Source organism: Anser brachyrhynchus (genome assembly GCF_964034855.1).
Source record: "Anser brachyrhynchus genome assembly, chromosome: 1".
NCBI classification, from domain to species: Eukaryota; Metazoa; Chordata; class Aves; order Anseriformes; family Anatidae; genus Anser; species Anser brachyrhynchus.
In genome coordinates, this window is record NC_137694.1 from 28,169,690 (window position 1) to 28,188,264 (window position 18,575).

The following is an 18,575-nucleotide window of genomic DNA, read 5'->3' on the forward strand; positions in this document are numbered from 1 at the left end:
TTGGTTGATTTTAATTTTTATTTATTTATTTATTTATTGTTGTTGGAGTTGGTTTAGCTTTTCCATAGAATCTTTATGAAAAGCAGTTATGCTTAACAGGAAAAGGCTGGAGAATGATGGACTCACCCTATGACAACAGTGTTTCAATTCAAAGTATGCAGCATTTCCTGGCTGTTTGTGTGTATTGTGCATGTTATTAAAGATGCTATTCCGGGAAAGTCTGTGTCATTATGAGAAAAGTAAACATTTCTTGTGCAAGAAGGGCCATTTATATGGCTAAATGAAGGAAATATTTATTATTTTTTCTGAAAACTTAAAAATATATGTGTTGTTAGTTTTCTGTCATCAGATGTGCTTGATTATTAAAATAATGAGAGTCCAGAAGGAAAGTGCTAGGAGAAAGTAGAAAATTTCTTTGTACATTACGGTGACAGAAAGGAGAATAATCTGCTTTACCTCTAAGGCCAGTGGGACTTCTAATGAGAGAGAACCCCAGCTAATGACTTCAGACTTTGTGTTTATTATTCTAGATAACAGCTATTACCTGCTAAATATAGTTAGTGCCATCATTAACTCAAAAAATATATCAGGATTTCATATGTCTATAAACACGTATCTAATATATGGGTCACAAATCTTGGATTCAAAAACTGTGAGAAAAAAAAAAGTGAACAATGGTCTAACAGTAAGTTTCTTTCAGAACCGATGCACAAGAATTTTATTTGTGCAAGATTTCAAAAATGTTTGGCATTCTTTTCTGACTTCACAGGATTTTATTTAGATACCAATAAAAAACTCCTTTTTTCATCATGCAATCAACATTTAATTTAACCAAAGATATTCCTGAAGCACTTTTTTTTTTTTTAATATCTTCCTTTAAATCATGAAGAAAAATTCAGGTGAAGCAAACACATAAGTTTAAAGACCAATGGTGCCTTTTTTGATTTATTTTATTTTAAATATAATTTGTTTAAAGCTTTCAGGAACAAACCTGATATATCAAATATTTGTTGTGTTATGTGTAACTTAATGCATGCATTCACAACTAATTCCACAATAGTTTCCTGGGGAAAACAGGGAAAAATATCACCTTTTAACAAACTTGGAAAGTAAGGTGTCATTGCTGTGGTTTGCATTAGTAAGTGCCAGCATTAAGATTGATTATTGAATGAAAGGTCATATGGGCAGTATCTCACATGAAGAACTTGAAGAAATATACTCATATTCCACCCAGTCATCTCTGCATCCCTGCCACTGGCAAAAAAAGAAGAAAAAATCCAAATAAACAAAATTGGTGAGCCTTGTAATGTGACCTGAAAGTGAACAACCTTGGGCTTGTGAGATCATCAGGGAAGTGAATTAAGGGTCCAATAAACCTTCACTAAGAACACATTGCTTCCTATTCCCTGTAGTTTGAAACTAGAAGCTGTTAACAGAAAGTGCCCCCACAGAATCAGCCTGTAACTACTCATCCCTTAACAGTTCTCCAGCGCCCTGTGAAATGTGCAAACATGCTTGACTGTGCAGCAGGTCTGGAGAAGGCACAAACCACTTAGTAGAGTTCTGATCAATCTGCGAGGCAGAAATGTGTGCAGCATCTGCCCAAGCAGCTTGTTGTCTCGTTTCAGCTGAAGAGCACTGGGGAATCTACAAGCTTTACTTTCTCTGCCATGTCGCTTCAGACTTGGGGATCTGAAGATATGCAAATGGTTTGGACAAGCAAACACAGTGCCAAAGATGTATTCATAGCAAATCATGCTAAAGAATGCCAGTTACAGTGTCATTGTGAAGGATTCTCTTAAAAGATAAGCAAACTAAAATAATAACGGAAAACATCTCAAAAATATTTCACATATGGTTTAATTCAACCAGTTTGTGTATATACAGATCAGCCTTGGAGGCAATATGAGTGAGTGTAGTCTAGAAACTCTGCGGCTGAGCCAGCAAGGCTTTGTGTTCAAAGTAATATGCATGTGCTGAGGGGGCTGCTTAGGACCATCTACATATGCTGAAAGACAGGGCATATTACATCAAATACAGTGTAGAGTAAACCCAGCTATATGGATGCTAGCCTGGAGCTGGCTCCCATCCAGAAAGCTTGGAGCATGGGAAGAGAAGCTTAGGTCTATACGCACCCATCTATATAGACATTTCCCTAAATCCTCATTTTCAAGTCAGGAGTAAGAACCTGCTGAGTTTTGAGATTCTACTCATTTTTCCAAATGGCCTTAAGTATCTAAAAATATTGATCAGCCATGACACAGATAAAACACTACGTCCTCTGCTTTCCTCTGACATCTTGTGTTTTATCCATGAATTGTAATGACAAAATAGATAAAATTTTAGTTTTGTTAGGGAACTCCAGCAACAACAAAGTGCCTTAAAGAAAAAGAAAAGAAAAGAAAAAAAAGGAACAGATAGAATGTCATAAAACATTACTAAGTTTCTCAAGTTAAAAAGGAAGTCCACATAAAAAGAAGTGATACTATTTAGTAACAAAAAATTATGAGAAGTTAAAATGTAAACCAGAATCTGCACACCTCACACTCAAACATTCAGTTAAGAACATGAAATCTTTTCCTCCAAAATCTTCCAGGGAAATAGGTATTTTCCTCTCTAGGTCATGACTGTATGCTTTCACCCATTTTGCTGCTTACAATAGGTCTTTCTAATTCTTTCTGAAGCAAAACTTGTCTTTGGAAGTGCCCACAGCAAATTCTACTTGGAGGGCAGTCTTCTCAACAATACTTTTTTCTGTTCAACAGAGGGGGTTCTCTGTCTGGAGGACTTTCCACAGGATCTTGAAATACCTCTCTGTTGTATTCGTGAGCTCAGCTTTTCCTATTAGTTGGCCACTAAGCATTTTCCTTCCTTAAAAAAAAAAAAAATAGTTTTTATTATGTTTGTCTTTCATTTTTGCACTTTTCACTAACAAGTGCTTGGATTAAGTTTTATTTTACTTTTGTTGCTTTAAAACTCCAAAGCATGAACACCATTCTGCTTATCTATTTTCTATTTGATTATTCTGCTATTCTTAATCAGAAAAACACCAAGCTTAATTGTAAATTTTCACTACCATTGCCGGTTGTTGGAAATTATGAACACTAAAATAGCACAAATTAAATAGTTTTCTAGAGCTTCATCACTGTGATTACTTTTAAGCCATATGGAAAAAAAAAAAGTATTTAGTCATAGTGGATTAATTTTTGATCTTCACTAAGTAATATTAGATGCCTTCAGAACCTATGCTACTTTGGTCTAGGCCAGTTCTAACTGCACTGCATTTTGACAGTTGTCCTATGACCATTGTTAAAACCAGGTCTATGATCCTGAAAGTACAGTTGTTGGTGTGGCAGAAGAAAGAGCTCTGAAAAGTGATTTCTCCTTTTCCAGAGCATGTTTGGTGTACCAATTACAAAAAAAGTGGCAGTCATCAGGAGGGCTGCAAATCAGCAAGGTAGGCAGAAAGTGGAAGGGCTGTGCTTCCTTCAACTGCTTATGACAAAACACCTCCAAGATGAAAAATCTCTATTATGATCAAATCTCTATTCAGTATGTGCATATGGTCCTTCTGTATTTCTCAGAAATTCCCTCAAAGCATTTCTTGATAAATGACAACTGCCAAACAACTTAGTTCTTGTTATATAAAAAGTTGTGAGGAGAATGGGATTCTTCAGAGTGTCCTGTTGAATCCAACAGGACTGCAACAGAGTAGGAGTTCATATAGACTTCATATAGGCTGTAGATTGAAGAAGAAAAGATCGAGTAGTGTTCTCACAGAATCATCTAGGTTGGAAGAGACCTCCAAGATCATCTAGTCCAACCTCTGACCTAACACTAACAAGTCCTCCACTAAACCATATCACTAAGCTCTAAATCTAAATGTCTTTTAAAGACCTCGAGGGATGGTGACTGAACCACTTCCCTGAGCAGCCCATTCCAATGCCTAACAACCCTTTCAGTCAAAAAGGTCTTCCTAATATCCAGCCTAAACCTCCCCTAGTGCAACTTTAGCCCATTCCCCCTCGTCCTGTCACCGGGCACGTGGGAGAATAGACCAACCCCCACCTCGCTACAGCCTCCTTTAAGGTACCTGTAGAGTGCGATAAGGTCGCTCCTGAGCCTCCTCTTCTCCAGGCTGAACAACCCCAGCTCCCTCAGCCGCTCATTGTAAGACTTGTTCTCCAGACCCCTCACCAGCTTCGTTGCCCATCTCTGGACTCTCTCGAGCACCTCCATGTCCTTCTTGTAGCAAGGAGCCCAAAACTGAACACAGTACTCGAGGTGTGGCCTCACCAGAGCCAAGTAAAGGGGGACAATCACCTCCCTAGCCCTGCTGGCCGCACTGCTTCTTATGCAAGCCAGGATGCTGTTGGCCTTCTCGGCCACCTGGGCACACTGCTGGCTCATATTCAGCCAACTATCAACCAACACTCCCAGGTCCTTCTCTGTCAGGCAGCTTCCTAACCACTCATCTCCCAGCCTGTAGCACTGCTTGGGGTTGTTGTGCCCCAAGTCCAGGACCCGGCACTTGGCCTTGTTGAACTTCATACAGTTGACCTCAGCCCATCGGTCCAGCCTATCCAGACCCTCCTGCAGAGCCTTCCTACCCTCAAGCAGATCGACACACGCACTTAGCTTGGTGTCGTCTGCAAACTTACTGAGGGTGCACTCAATCCCCTCATCCAGATCATCGATAAAGATATTAAAGAAGACTGGCCCCAGTACTGAGCCCTGGGGGACTCCACTAGTGACCGGCCTCCAACTGGATTTAACTTCATTCACCACGACTCTTTGGGACCAGCTACCCAGCCAGTTTCTAACCCAACAAAGTGTACACCAGTCCAAGCCACAAGCAGCCAGATTCTTGAGGAGAATGCTGTGGGAAATGGTGTCAAAAGCCTTACTGAAGTCAAGGTAAACCACATCCACAGCCTTTCCCTCATCCACCAAGCGTGTCACTTTGTCATAGAAGGAGATCAGGTTCGCCAGCACGACCTGCCTTTCTCACTGTTAGCAACAACTGCAGTTTAGCCACTGATTGCAAGGAGCTCTGATTTTCACTCTTCAGACCTTCATATACTCACTGGTGTATTTAAGAATGGTTTTCAATTAAACAGGTTAGACAGTTGTTTGGCAGGATTAGGGCTTCTTTAAAAAGCAGTTGTGGTTGAAACCCCCATTCCCCTTCTTCCAATGCATTGATTCTTGACAACCTTAATGGCTAGTTTGACAACTTCAAAGCTTTAATCCTCCATAGTATATATATTTTTTTAACTAGAAGAAACTGTTGACAATATCTCTCCACCTGCATACTAATGGAGTATGCCTAAACTCAGTGTCGTGAACAGAGAGAGTTTTGGTGGGGTTGACAATACTTGTTGACAGCTGAACTGATATCATTACATGCATTTTTACATGGGTTGTTGAATATGAATGGCTTGTGGACACACAATAATCTTATACATGAATCTATAACTTACTCATAAACAATATTCTGATATTGAAATTAAAACCTTCAGGAATGGCATTTGCTCTTGGGGAAATATTTGTTGAGTAAAAAAGTTTTTCAGGGTTATATTTAAATAATACACTTACTGTGTCCACTTCCTCCCCTTTTGCTTAGGCATTCTTTATCCAAGTTAAGAGATGCCCCTTTTGTATTAGGAACATTTAACATACACCCCAGGCAATAGATGCTACCAATGACATTTTGAACTGATATCAGGGAGCCACTCAAATTGGTGCCAAGAGGAAGACTGTATTTGGGAAGAGGGAGAAGAGGGGATTATATTTAGCAAGGCTTTTACAAAGAGTTATATGCAAAAAGGTGGCTCAGATACATCAATTCAGAGAAAGTCCTGCATAAATGATGCTCTTTAGGTCACAAGACTGCCTGTGATAACAGTGATGTTAATGAGGGTAAGAAGAAACAGGGATGGAGTTTGTTAGGGAACATTAATAGTTCACTAAGTCTCTTATTTAACATATATAAATACTTTTGAGGCACTGGCCTTTTTTCTTACATGGCTGCAGCTGCACTGGGGCCAGTTTAATAAAGAGCTAATGCACCTCAAGTGCCTACAGGGTACTGGGCAGTCCATTCCGTTATTAAAAATGAATCTTTTTGCAGGTTTCTTGGCTCACATCAATACACAGTGTCCCTTCCAGTACAGTTAGTCTACTGAACCCAGATTTATTTCCCTGCATAGAGTATATTAATATATCTGCTACTACTTATCTGCTACCTATTTACCAGATAAAGCAGTATTACCCATTGGCTGTCTGTCCTCAAGAGTTAATTTGTAAACTTTTCCTCACCATAACTGAATAAATTAATCAGTAATTTCTGCTGATCCTAGCCTGTTGTACTATCCTCTCTGCAGTGCTGCTGACCTCTGCTTATTGCACATCTCCCAATATCCACCTTCAGCCTACTTCTCCAATTTCACTTATTAGCAGGTGCCTCCCTCTCATACAGGTTTTCTTTTCTGGGCTTCTGTGTTTCACTGCCTTCTCTCTCAGCCTTAGAGCCAACCTGGATAGTCAGAAAAGATGATGTAAGACACTTTTTACTTAGCCAATTCACTGCACATTATTACAAGGTAGGAAGGTCCAACTCAAACTGATATTTCTCCAGAAAAAAAAAAAAATCAAGATAAAATCTTAGATGTGAATTGTCAAATTCACTCTGTCTGGATGGATGTCTGAGTTATAATAAGAAATAGAAAATGTGTAGTCAGAACAATGAAGAAAACCACATTAGGCAAAAATGAATAGGGTGCCAAGGGTCTTACATGAGGGCAATTCACAACCAGTGCTCAAAGTGCAATGGATGGGGATATTGAGTAATAGGAAGATAAAGATCTAAATACAGATATTTAACCTCTGAAGGCCTTCAAGGGGCTTGTTCTATAGAAGCTAGATTATAGCTATATAAAGCTTAGACAGAAATGAACTCTGGCACTGTCAGAGGGTTTTTCTTTTTTCTTTTCATTTTTTTTTTTTTTAAAGGTTAAGTCATTTTTACGAATACCAGTGAAAATGAAGTCAGTACAACATTGAAATGAAGAGAACTGAACGGAATGAATGAGATGGTCATCTTTCCAAGAAGAACATAAGGGAAAAAAAAAAAAAAAAAAAAGCAGTATTGAGATTAATTTCTTAAAAACGGCATTTATAGTCTTTAAGTGAGTAGGTCCAAGGACCTTTATAAGGGGAGCAGCTTTTCTCCTAACATTTTAGTGGGATGCACAGAATATCCCAGATATTAAGTTTGCGTTTCACTACAGATTGTCTTTCTCAATGTATGATTAATTAGCCTTTGTTATCACAAAGCCTATTAGTACCTCATTAACAATCACATGGCAGAAACAGTGGACCAGTTAATAGGTTTGTGTACTACTTTACATCCAGGCAACCTTCTGTCTGGGTGTGGCACAGGCTGAATTTGAGTGGGTACATAGTTTGTGGTCTTCTGCACAGCAGACAGAATTTCAGACATGATGCTTCTCTGGTGATGTAATCAAACTGCAGAGAGGCTAAAAATGCACCAGCGTCTGCTGGAAACAGCAGGGCACTGGGAGATAGTAGTACAGGCAAGAAGAATAGGCGTATCTCAAGAAGAACTGTTAAAATAGAGTTTTTTGGATGCTAACAGCTCCAACTCTGTGAACTATGAGAATGAAAAATATGGGATGTACATTTTACCATCCTCCTGTGGTATTTCTCGGTTGTAGAGCCTTATTCAACATCAGATTCTCTTTAATTTCTCATAATGATGTTGTTTTGCAGTAAAACAACAGTAGTTCGTCTAATTTTCTGTTCAAAATTCTCAGTTTTTAATATGAACCTAAAATATTAAAAAATAAAAGTTAAAAAAAAAAAGGGGGTTTTAAAATGTAATGTAGGTCTTCTGTGAAAAATACTCCAGCACCTGGTGTTATTACTGAATATGGATACAAATCTGGGGTTTAAATTCACAGGCTCACTTGCTTGGAGGCACGTGCTACGAACTCTTTGTGACTTGATTCTTATATTGGTAGAAGTAAAGAGTTCAGGCATCATTTTCATTATGGATAGCATACTGGGGTTGGAAATTAAGTGATTCCCTATCATTTTGCCTTGTGAATTCCCTTGTGTTTGTAGAGATCCTCCTGCTTTCTTTTAATTTATGCAAAGTGCTGTTAAACAAATCACTGCATATGACGATAACATAATGCACTCATATATTTTTGTTGTGATTCTGAAAATTACAGAAAGTAACGGTATAGCTAATCTGTTATAATTTTTAATTAAATATAATTTGTAATTACAAATTGATATTCCCAATCCAATCTCTCTCATGCTGATATTCCCTTGTGTATGCTTCCAAAAACTGCACAGAATAATCTGTTTGGCACTACCCATATTCAATCTGTTGTGTGTTACATATAATATTTTGATGCTGACTAAAATGCACATTGAGAAACATGTAACAAAATGCAAATATAAAGCATGAAAAGTTATCAGCTTAATTTAGCAAGTCAGAAAGATATAGCAGAAGTTTTGCTTCCCAAGCCTCTTAAAGACAAACATTGAAAAATACTGTGCTTTTTATTTTCTATAAAAGACGCAATATATAACATTCAAGTAGGGGTTTCAAATCTAACTCTAGATTTACTTCTCAGAGTACAGCAGAGTCTCTGAAGCAGACAGAAAGTCCTGCTCTCAGTCCTACTGAAGATTTAATAACTGTTGCATTTGTGTTGTCCAGTCTCTGTTTTACTAGGCTGGGATAGTTGAAGCAGAAACTTAACATTAGTAGAAACAGAGCTACAGGGTACATGGGTTCTCTTGGATATCCAAAGTTAACATTTTTTTCTGTTTGGTTGGTTTGTTTGTTTGTTTTGTGCAGTAGATCTGTATTGACTTACTTTTTTCCTGTTTAATAGTTGTGTTGACTCCATCTGACATTATAAGGCCCTTGCTACTCAACCCTAATCTTCAAAGGGAGTGGTCACACATTTAAAAATGCACAGATGATTTCTCCTTCCCCCCCAAAAAAAAAACCTTTTACTGGGCTTGCTGAATGTCCAGAAGTATCATCAGCTCAAAGGTCTTAATCAGAAACCTCTAAAAGATTTTTGAAGAGCAGCAGGTTCCTACAGAGGAGTAGGAATAGGAGCACATCATCTGGAGAAAACTTTCTGTAGATATGCATATGCTGGAATCGACCTGCAAGAGGATGGATATGAGTAAAGCAAACTGAAGCTGTGGGAATTAAGCCCATGTATGTAACTTGAGTTACTGTTATACCAGTTCAAAGAGACAGTTCCCTGAACATTTACCATTTCTGGTTGCTGAAGTTACATACCTTAACTGCAAAAAGCAATTCTATCAACCTCAGAAACTCTGGTTTAGAAACAAAATGCTCTCTGGATGATGCTGCAAGTAAACTCTCCACAAGAACTACTGACCTGAGCTTCTAACATTGTTTTTACATCATGATTCTGGAAACTGTAATGTTTTCCAACAGGTGAGAAATAAACTAGTTTGTATCCCAGAAGAGACAAGCCTTCCCCCACCCCCAACAAACACACATTTTTTTTAATTATTATTTAGAAAAAAAAAATGCTTTTAATGTAGCTGGCAAGAGCTCTGCACTCTGGGCCAGGTTGAAGAGTCGAAGTGTCTATGATGTTTCACTGCCTGACAAGTGCAGAGCAAGGCAAGAGACTCATCCAGACAGGCTGCAGCATACAGACAATTTTGCATGTTGCTGAAATGACAACACATGTACACCTCTTCCTCTCAGACTCTTAAGGTTCTTAAGCCTTAGAGGTGGCAAGAGATATATGATTCTTCCTGGGACAGAGAAGAAACTAGGCAATTTCTTGACACCTTGCCACCACCATTGTGCTGGTAGGTAAGGGGAAACCTTCCCTACCAAACCCTTCAAGGTGATATTGTGGGCAAGATGTAAAAAGGACTTCAAATTATTTATTTCCTTCCTCCTTATGCTGCAGATCTGAGTGTTCATATGTTCCTTTTTTTCTAATTTTTGTTCACCCAAAACACAATGTGTGAAATTAAGATCTCTTTGGTATTTTTATTGGTCTTTTAGAAAAGAAAACATGATCAATTACCACATCAAAATGCAGTTTGTAATTACCCCTTTTGGGGAAAGGCAAAAAGGGCTATAAAAATGGTCCTTGTAGTAGAAATGATAATCGGACAGGGTGCTGTAATATTTGTGAATTTATTTTTCCATATTGGCCTGAATTCTTAAGTACGTAGAAAAATATATATGACATACAAAATTCCTGATGTCAAAAGTCATTGCTTAATTCTTATCAGATGTATTACACATTCTGAGCAGTTTAATCCTATTTTTGGAGCTTGTACACCAAAATCTGTTGCTCTGTTGCTACATGCAGTTTACTAGTCTTGTTTTGATCCCAACATGACAATCATCTATGGATAGTCTGATCTGGAAAAATAGACAGTGATGTACTTAGAATGTGTCAGCTTGTGGGACTCAAATAACAAAGCACTGCCATGTGAAAAGAGATTCCTTCCTCCCAAAGTGTCATGCCCTTCATCATTAGGGACTTTTGTGAGCCACTAGGTAGCCACAGGTATGCTGTGTTCTGAGGAGTGGATCTAGAGTTAAATTTGGAATCCTACTTGAATATTCTTTATTCCATCTGTTATAGAAAATAAAAAGCACAGTCTCCCCAGTTACTCATCCCCAAATACTTCAATATTTTTGAAGTATTTGTCAGGCAAATATGACCTCAAAGAATATCTTGCAGGACTGTGAAGCTCATGGATGCTACAGATAACACCAGAGCTTGTCTGAGATGTTTTGAGAATTTCTGTCATTTTGATGCACAGAATACTTAGCTTTTTACAGTTGGGTGGTCTGTCAATGTGACTTTATATTGAGACTATACGACACCAAGAGAAGCACGAATGTTTCAACCAAAAAAAAAGAAAAAAAATAAAAAGATTTTACCTTTTCTTTTGGTTATGAACTAAGTAAAACCCCAGTCTAAACAATAGGAAGTGAGAATGGGAAGTGACCTCAAAGGCTATTTTACATCCAGTTCTTGCACAGGGCCATAGAGCTGCTGCTGCTCTTTTCATCTCTAGCAGTTTTTTTTGTTTGTTTGTTTTTTTGTTTTTTTCTTCCTTTGACTTCCTTACTTACCTGATATCTTTAGATTTTATACCATGAAATCGAGACCTGACATACTTTCTCCCTCTCCCTCTCTCCTCATCTCTATTGGCTGCCCCTCTGCTTCCTTGTGAAATGTTCCCCATATCCTGCCATGAAACTCACACCCTTCTGTACCTCTTGTTCCCATAAATGTGTTCACCTTCATGTAACTTCTAATTAAAGCAATCCTTGGTTTCTGGTACTCACTGCGGGTTGCTTAGTCACCGTGTAAGAGTGACTTTCAGGAATAAATGGAGGAAGAATGAAAGCAGGGGAAGTTTGGGAATGGACAGAAGTTGGGAGGAAGTTTGGCTTCTAGTGAGAAAAAGAAAGAGACCACCAAGATCATCCTGGTGCTTTCCATATGGCACTGATTTGACCAGTCTTGAGAAAGATACTTGAGAAATGAAGGGCTTTCACATTTCAGGGTGGGGGTGGAGCAAGGAGAAAATAGTGAGCTAATTTGTGTAGTATTTGTCAGCCAAAAGAAGAGGTAAAAGTAAACAATATGCTGGAAAAGTATAAATATGATTATGCAATAGTAGTTTGAGGAAATTATCCTATCACAGTCCAAGAGGCCATATTAAGAAAACTGCCCAGTGCAGGTCACCCTGTTATAAAACAGGATATTACAAAAACGGAGAAGGTGCAGCTAAGGGCAAGCAGAGTGCCACAGCAATGTGATGATCTTGGTTAGATGGAAAGTTTAGAGAAACAAGATCTGCAGACTAGGGAAAAGAAGTAAGATTGAGTGAACTCTGCCGGAGTATTCTTCTTCAGTAAGTATAACAGTTTCAAAGACAACATCTACGAGAGGATATATAAACCACTACAAATGTAGAGTGCAAACTTGAGCAATGGCACTGTCATTTAGATACACTGGTTTATTCAATGTACAGTAAATAACACACAGAACATGAATAATGATAAAATGGATTTAAGTGGCTTAAGATAAAGCCAATTAGATAGAGAAGGGTTTTCCCAATTCCAAAAGAGTAAATGAACATTTTATGAGCATCTCTCACAAATCTTTTTCAAAACCTGTGTGGTCATATATCTAGCCAATCTCTCAGTCAAATTTGGCTTTACAATGGGCCAAAAATGAATCAGAAAATGTTAAATATGTATAGAAAAGAATAGGCGGTCAGGCTTTTGTGGTGATGGCTGTATAATTCAGTTCTTTCCAAAATAATAATGTGATCCTCTCCCCGTTTTTTTTCTCCAAAAAATATAGCAGACAATGGAGTACTGCATGAGCATTATATATGAATATATATTTATTTGCACACATACTGTAGTATTGAGTCAGCAATCAAAAAATAAAAGCCTACTCCATTTCTCCTTTGTCAGGCAATTTTATTCAGTAGAAATACTGTTGGTTTCATGCTTTACAGCAATTTAAATTTGAATGAATATAAAAATTTTCATGGGAATAAGTATTAGTCCAAATTATTTTTACACCATTTAGAACTGCCATTGATAATCATAGCAGACTTTTAATCTGTATTTTTTAAACATCTACACTTTGGAGCAATGTCAGTATCCACTCAATAGAGGATATCCATCAAGGACATAGATATGTGACCCTAGAAATACAGTGCCAGCCCAAAGGACAGGAGGTATTCAGTAAATTGTTTCAACATTCTCTTTTCACCAAGCAAGCTACATTCTTTCTCTGTGCTGGATCCCTGATAATTAGTCTCATCTATTTGTAATATGTTCAAGCTACAGGGATTCAGTATGACTCAGGTGTGGGGAGAAAATATTTAATTTGTCTTTAAATTTGTATTTTTTTTTATGTATAATTTCATGCAAAATGCTTAGTTTATAAAATAAGTTTCAAAAGTGAATGAAATAGTGTTGCATTTAGAGAAAAACATTAGTTAGATTAACTCATATAGTTAGATGTTTCTGCAATAAGTATCAGGGAAAAAATATTAAAATGAATTAGCATTTCATTTTGTGCTTGGAAATTAGGTACTGGAATGGTATGGAAGTAGGTCAGAATACAAGAGAACTCATATGTTTGGGGAGAAAAAGTGATCACTTAGGAATCCATGGTGTGCATCTGAAAATCCCATTAGAGACTGTCAAGCTGCATTGGTCAGACAAAAAGAATATGAAATGGGACCAATTAATACTGATGCTGTTGAATGCATGGCAATAGCTTCTAGCTCCTGATTTACAGAGGAGAATACAATTGAGTGGAAATGATTTTGATACATTTACATTTGTGGCTATAAGTCATACTGTGTATAAAGAGATCTAGCAAATACAGAGTAGTGTCTACGTCCCTCGATTCTGAGTCAAGAGTCTGGGATAATATTGTTGGCTCTGCCATTGATCTTTTTGAAGACCTTGACCAGATCACTTCCTTGCAAATGTTTCAGGTACTGATTTTGCTATGTCTAACTCAGCTGTAAGCCTCCACAGTCTTCAGGAGAAAGGCTATGTCATTGTATGTTCGTACAGTCTGCAGCAGAATGAGCCTGTGATCTTCTCTAGGGAGAATTTAAGTACCACAAAATCCTTATTTTCCAGTGTGACCAGATACTTGGTCAGTGGCTGAAATGACCACTCTGCAGGTGGCCAGTCAGTCAAAGATTATGGAGCCACAGACATTGTCTTCATGCATACAGGAAGTCCATCACACAGTTATCTTTGTTATCATAGTATAGGGAAGATTATAGATACCAAGGTAGATGTGACAGTAAGGAGCCCATTTTAGATCAGTGCCTGGTATATTTAAACTTTTTCTTCTGCTGATTTTCAGCCAGTGAGTTCTCCCTGGCAACCATCCCACTGGGAGACGGGCTGTTGTAGTGACACTGCTGCCTGTTGTGGGCAGACTGCATGTTTTGTAGTACATCATTGCTATAGCTCCTGCACAGACATTGCCACACATAATACCTGTGATGTGGCACTCCAACCTCACAGAGCTGCAGCAAACATGGGTTGATAATGGAGATTAAACCATGACATTTCTGAAGGGTTTGATTTTAATAACAGATTAGGAGCATTTTACTGAGGCAAAACACACACACCATCTCTTTCCTTTATCCTCTCTTTTTGGAGGGCTAGTTGTTTAGGAGGAGAAGGGCTGCACCTAGCCTTTCATTTACCAGCCAGTAAACTATTTCCATGTGGACTATCATGAGTGTGCTCAGGGAGATCAAGCCAAAAGGAATAAAAACTGAAGTGAAAGCAGCGCTATCCCAAAAGGGTACCTCTCCCTTCCCCGTACTCATAGGTTCTTCTGTTGGCTTGTCACTATAAACGGAAAAAGGTCATCTTGTTCTCTACTTTTTAATAGAGAAGAATAAGGTGTTCATATGTTGTCTGCTTAAAAAACATTCTGGTATTTATCAGCCACCAGCAACTTCTCAATTCTCTACTGAGAAACAGTTCAGTAGTTTGAATTTATCTCTCTTATTCAACACTAAAAGTAGCATAGGAGAGCCTAGAAGCAGTTAGGATATATGGAAGACTAATTTTTTGCATTAGCTCTCAGGTGATGATCAAACAGATCATCTACAAGTTTTTTGGCAAAGAAAAATGAAACTGATGTCTATATGATCAGGCATCACACTCTCTCTGCTTGGCTAGCTAACATCCTATTTTCACTGCATAAATTCTACATGGTTCCCTCTAAAGTGCACTCAAAGGCATGTAACATTCACTCTTCCTTCTTCTCCCCATGTTTATAGACAATCATGTTGTTTCTAAACAAGTTTCTTCCAGCCAAACTACAAGATGTGTCCGCAAGTGTGAATGTTGTTCTAACTGTCAAAAAAAGATTTTTTGGACTCTTTAGTGAGCAGAGTTGGGTATTTTGGTTGCTACCATTGGCATGAACCTATGCTTTGCACACTTGTTTTATAGCCACGAGTTTTGGTGCTCAGACTTAGGGTTTTGGTATCTCATTATGATTCTTGCATGCATGTAACAGCCCATTCACACTTCCAAAAAGCTGTACTTGTTTCTGTGGATGGGTAACTCAGCTGAACAGAAATAAAAATCCAAATCAAATAATGTTGTACTCCTAAAACCCAAACAAATACACTGTGTTATCTTCAAATGCAATCTTTTAAAAGAGGTCATATGTCTTGCAGTATCAAAGTAAACAGTAGTATGACTATGAACGCCGATGAGGACACCAATACAAGTGCACAGGCCTCAGCGTGTGGCCATCTGCTCAGGCATGCAAGTGCATTTTCAGTGTTACTGGGCAGCTAATTGTGGCCAGACACTCAGCAAGTCATGTGGCTGTATAAGCAATTACAATGGACTCAAGAATGTCAGTTTGTAAGGTGTCACTCTCCACTTCTTGCACATTTAATGAAGAAACCCTGTTAATCACTTTCCAAATAGCCTTCTTTTGATTTTTCAACTTTCTGTTACAGTGATTTTTTTTTTTCCCTAAGAAATTTATTTTAAGGAACTAGAAAACTAAAAACATGATGATCATGAGACACTTAGGAAATCATAACGATTAAAAAGGGTAATCTCAATTAAAAGGAAAGCAATATAATTCAAAGAAAACAAAATAAAACCAAAACAAAAAACAAAATCCCTCTACCTTATCACCATTCCATGATTTTTCTTTTCTGGTGTAGATTTCTTGCACAAGTGTGAATACATTGCCAACATCTGTAATAACACAATACTGATTCACTCCAACCTGAGGATATAGATCACAATCTCCCTAGTTCTCTAACAAGTAGACTTTTCCTGTATAGAAAGATACTGACACAGTTACGTTGGATGCAAATCTAAAAGCAAGATAAGGTTTTGGATGTGAAAAACAAACTACAGCCCTTGCCCACTTATTAAATTTTGCTTGAATCTACTTTTCCTGACATTCCTTCCTTATTTTGCTATCATTTGTGCTCGTTAACCGATTAACGTTGGGTACAACAACACTTTTTTAATACATATCTTTCAAGAATAAAACATACTATTGATAGAATTTCTGTTTGAATGAAAGGAAAAAGAGCTGTTACGCTCCAGCTACATGAAGGAAAAGCAGATATATATAGACCATGTATGCTAATGACTAAGAGGTGTTGATTAGCAGCATACTTTTATTTCACACAAAGATGTGTGAACCTTTCATAACAAAACTTGTAAGAAAGCAGAAGTTGCCTCATTTATTCATTTGGTTATTAAAGTGAAACCGTCAGCAGTTTGCCGAAGTCAAACTAACTTTCTGCACATCTCATAGTCTTTCAGGTTAGGGCAGGTGAGCTTGGCATCATTTCTTCTCTCCTCCCTTGCTCCTGTCCCCAGTAGACATTACAGTACATATTTTACCACCTATTAAAATATGTGCCTTTAAAATAAGCAGTCCAAATGTTGCTCATCTCTCCATCAGCCTAGCAGGGTACAGATTGGTGACTTAGCAAATGGTCCTTACCCATCAGTCAACAGAAGATAGAGCTGATGTGTACCTCTGGAACAACCAAGGATGATCATCAATGTAACTCAAGTAAATAAATTATTTGGTTTATTAGGAAAAAGCAAGGCTACATTTGGGAAGTATTTGACAAAGAAGGGCTTTTGAAATAGCTCTTTTTTTGCAAATAAAATAGAAGTGCCATCTCAGCTGCAAGTTGTCTTCCCTTTGTGCCTACTCAGTCTGGTTTCTATAACGGCAGGGAAAGGCTTTTCAAGCAGATCTGAGAGTCAGACGGAGGAGCTGAGGAAGGAAATTCCTCTCCTTGAGCTTAAGTGGGCAACTGTGTTTGGTAATGGGTATTTTAGATGAAATGTATGGTTGTGCATGCTTGTTTATGCTGTGTTAAAATCCTGTTATTGCGTCTGTTGGTGGATAATTTCATTTGACAAAGTGCTGCAGATTCATCTTTATGTATGAATTTGCAAGTACAGAATAGGATGCATTAAAAAAAAAAAATCAGAATGGAACATACATAGCTACAGCGCACAAATTCAAACATTCTGGAGTTGGAAAATGCCAAGATGGATATCTTAAATTTTTCATAGTACCTCTCTACTTGTGAAGTTTTAGCTTTTGTTCATGATGATAAACATCAGGAAATCAAACTTACTGAAGAGCAGATTAAACATTTTTTCAAAAACTTGGTTACATTAGAAAAGAGAGACATATTGCTCAAATTTAACTGGTATTGCTGAGAGTGTGTAATGTGCTGTCAACATTTGAATCTTCTATTCTATTTTTTGATGTGTGGTTAAGCTTTAAAATGAAGTCTTCCTCTAGCAGCCAGCTGTGCCTGGGCTAAGTTTGCATTTGTACAAAAGGTCATGAGGCAGTACAAAAAGCTGGGTCCCGATATCCTTGATAACACCCAGAAAGCTGTAAGAAATGCTGGTCTTGTAACTTGTTTTGTGTCTTCTCCAGTGTTTGGAATACACTGTAGTTCTCAAGAATTTACCTGACATCTAAACAAAAAAGGCATAATGAATTTTTTTGAGATTTCAGAACTTCTTTCCTGAAATATTTTCATTAATACAATAATATCATCTGAATAAGATGCAGAGCAAAAGCTCTCAATGTGATTAGATGTCTTTTTATTATTATTTTTATTATTATTATTTTAGATTCTCAGGTAAATGAAATTTCTTCTGGTTCATTGTCTTAATTAATTGGTCCCGCTGACTTTATTCATCTCCAAATGCCACTTCTAATTTCTCTGTCCTGTAGTCACTGCTTGGCCTCAGAGATCTGTCTTTCCTTCTCCTCCTTATCTTTCGGATTTTTATAGCTTTCTTCTACCATTTGAAATTATTCAATCTGCTGTCTCTTTCCATCTGATTAATTTAACAAGTATCCCACCTCCCTAATGGGAGAGGAGAGAGATGAGAGTTCATGTCCATTCTGAATAAACACTACAACTGGGCATGCTGTTCTACAATAATTACTAGAAATCAGCCCAAGCTGGGACAACTTAGCTATGTCTGTTACACATTCCAGTGATCAATAAAATAATGTTATTAAAATATTTCTTACCGTAAAGAACATAAAAGTTGAATTAAATTCCAAAAGGATTACTACAGATTTCAAATAAGATGTATCCACTTCTGAACAAATAAAATGACATTACTGGTCTATCAAGCATAAATAAGTTACAGAGGAACTCATACTTGCTTTTTATATAAAGTAAACACGGGGGAAAAAAGAACAAGTTGTAAGATAAGAATCTTACCAAATTTCAGGAGTTGCCTTTTACATTACATATATTTAACATGTTTTCCCCATATAAGGACATATTTAAATAAATAAAGAGGATGGAAGAAATGAAATTAGTTTTTCAGCAAAGGAAAATTCATACACAAATAATGCTGTGAAGCCAAATGGAGAAAACAACCATAGGCTGGGAAACCTCCACCACTA